We start from the raw sequence: 3,459 nt of genomic DNA, 5'->3' as shown, positions 1-3,459 counted from the left end.
TGAAATCCGGGAAAACGCGGAAGACGACGGACGCAGATTCTCCTCCTACCATCATCAACACCGCCTCCTCTCGGCTGCACGTTCACGCACGTTACTAACCTAGTAAGTCACGCGATACGTTATGCAAGCCCGAGAAAAATGCGGTCACGGATGCAATGGGGGTATGCGGCACCGAACTGCACGGCACGAGGCACGGCAACACGTTTCTTAGTAGTAGGCTACTTTTATAATGATTACAGGCTAGCACCGTTACATTTATATTTAGGTCTAGATTTTTATGTATTTTTTTTTTTGCTAATACTGTCCTATATAAGCATTAGTGCAGCCTACATAACATTCATTAATGATGTTGGGTAAAGTTAAATGAGTTGGAAAAAACGAATAGTGTAACTTAATAGCCTGTTTACAGTGGGTTATTTAAATATATTTTAGCACATAGTGGCTGCAAATCAATTAGCATATATAATTAACAAATAAATGATACACAAAAGAGATGTTGAATTTATTTGTAATGTAGTAGCCTATTATACATATATAATATGAAGCCTAATAAATAAGTGTATAGTGTATAAATAATGTTTAAATCCGCTATATTATAGTATTTTAATTATTTGTGAGTAATGATCTACTCGTTTCAAAAAGAAAACCACATTTGGCTATTCATGAGCCTTCAAATGGTAACTACAAAATAAAATAAATAGGCCGATACATAAAATAGAAAAGTAATGGAAAATACAAAACACCTAGCAAGTAGGCTACAATCTTTTATTTGGAATATAACTGCCACATAAACAAAATACTTTATGTATTTTTGGCTTTAAATGTGTTACAGGTAATCAGCCAAAAACTTTTAATTTAGTGCATGCTCAATGCAAACAGTTCTTAGCTGTACAATAAGACATTCACTTTGCAATAGACTAAACTATTAAAAGCCTAAATACCAATACAACAATAATGTATCAATTACAGTAATACAATATAACATTAAACCTGAATGCTGTGCCGTTTATCTGCATTATGGCACTCCACACAATACAACAGCTTCTGATTTTTACACTTTATTGCATAAAGTTGGTTTGAGTTGTGGAATAGGAGGAACTGTATATAGCCTATCAAAATAAAGATGAGCTTCTCACATTTAATTATTTTGAATTCAAGTTGCTGAATTTATGTGAACATGTTGTCAATGAATGTGTTGTCATGTAGACCAGAACCTGACCAGAGGTCTTCAACCTTTTCAGGCCAAGGACCCCTGAATGTTAAGAGGTGGGTAGGGGTTGTGACCCCGTCCATGTTTAACTAAGCTTGGATTTACTTTGATGGTTGGTTACATTAAAGATATTAAAACAAAAATGTTTGGTAAACACAGCACATACATTTAACTATTGTAACATTCTGAAATTACTGAATAGATTTTAACACCTTTATTTTAATCAAGTTTTTATTATCAACCTATTACTGCATTTTTTATGCATAGTTAAAAAATTTTTTTTTATTTTGAATTCAAACAATATTTGGAGGACCCCCGGATATAACACCACGGACCTCCAAGGGACCCCGGACCCCCTGTTGAAGACCCATGATCTGGACATAAGCTATACAAACATATTAAAACACCAGCGCCTACATGTGGACAAGCAAATTGTACCTTAGCCTACCAGGCTTTATTTGATGACATTGTTATAAGCAGAACATCCCACAGTATTTCTGTAGCCTAATAAAACTTATTAAACTACACAAATTGAACCTTTAGAATGGTTTTAGAGAGTATATTTAAATGTTAGTCTACTTTGTAAGAGATTCACTTGGGCTGTTGTGGTTAAATTATGATGTATTGAAATAATTTAGTTTAGTCTGTGTAGCCTCTACCTACAATACAAGGCTATGACCTCTACCTAATGAAAAATGCATTAAACCTTATTTTTCCCATTAGAAAGCTGAATTTAGCCTTAAACTTTTGTCATAATGTCTCTCATTTTGTGGATCCTACGGTTAGTCGTTGAGAATGGACATCGAAGGTTTGGTGTTCGGAAAAAGACATATTTCACAATAAAATCATTTGAAGAGCTCAAATGCAAAACCTCTTTTTTTTGTTAATTAGCATTTTCTTTATCTGAGCCGGGATTTAGCGGATTTGAAGCGAAAATATTTGAATGTAGGCCTAATACGAGCCGAGATCTGAGCTTTCATTTATATATTATGCCTTTTATCGCCAGTGTTTAAGGTAGCAGTGTGGAACATGTATCTAATCAGAGAGCTCAGAACTAAAACTAGCTTGTACAAACTGTTAGAAAGGTTAAAATTGTGCGGTAACTATTTCTGGCTCAAGTGCAATATGAGGCACTTACTTCTGTAAACCAGTAGATGTCACTATAATCCCTATAAACAAGTGCCTTAAATGTGGAGACTGTGTTAAGTGTTCATTATTTCATGTGTGAGAATATAATGAATAAGGAAATACACACATGGCAACTAAGCACCTCAAAAATGTGTTTCTGTCAAGTTTTAATTAATTATATATATATATATATATGGAATATAAACAAGCTCCGTTCACACCAAACTCATTCACACTAAGTGCTGTTTTTTTAACCCAGGGTTGTGTCAGTCATAGGTGTCATTTACACTGGGGACGCTGGGGACATGTCCCCACCACTTTTTGAAATGGCTGATTTTGTCCCCACCACTTTTTGAAAGCATTTGGTTAAAATGTTCTGAAAAATCAAACAATACCTGTGCGACTTACACTGCAAAAAATACTTTCTTACTTAGTATTTTTGTCTTGTTTTCAGTAAAAATATCTAAAAAAAAATTCAATGAAGATGCTTTTTCTTGATGAGCAAAATGACCTTAGAAAATAAGTCAAAAAATATACAATTTAAGTGAAATTGTGCTTAAAACAAGCAAAAATATCTGCCAATGGGTCGAGAAAAAAAATCTAAAAATAAGATTTGTTTTTTCTTAAACACTTAATTTAAGCAATATTTTGTCACCCCATTTGCAGATATTTGTGCTTGTTTTAAGCACAAATTCACTTAAATTGTATAGTTTTTGTCTAAAAACTAGACTTATTTTCTTACGTCATTTTGCTCATCAAGAAAATACATCTTGATTTAAGAATTTTTAGATATTTCTACTGAAAACAAGACAAAAATACTAAGTAAGAAAGTCAGATTTTCAAGAAAAATTTTCTTAGTAAAATATCTAAAAATATTCTTAAATTAAAATGCTTTTTCTTGATGTGCAAAAATCTAGTTTTTAGACCAAAAATATCAAATTTAAGTTATTTTATGCATAAAACAAGCGAAAAATCTGCCAATGGGGTAAGCAATTTTTTCTTGAATTTTTCTTGAATTTAGTGTTTAAGAAAAATTCTCAAGATTTTTTTGCTTACCCCATTGGCAGATTTTTTTTGCTTGTTTTATGCACAAAATCACTTAAATTTGGTATTTTTCGTCT

This window comes from Paramisgurnus dabryanus, chromosome 9 (assembly GCF_030506205.2).
Source record: "Paramisgurnus dabryanus chromosome 9, PD_genome_1.1, whole genome shotgun sequence".
NCBI classification, from domain to species: Eukaryota; Metazoa; Chordata; class Actinopteri; order Cypriniformes; family Cobitidae; genus Paramisgurnus; species Paramisgurnus dabryanus.
The sequence above is the reverse complement of the archived record's forward strand: the minus strand, read 5'-3'. Positions refer to the sequence as shown.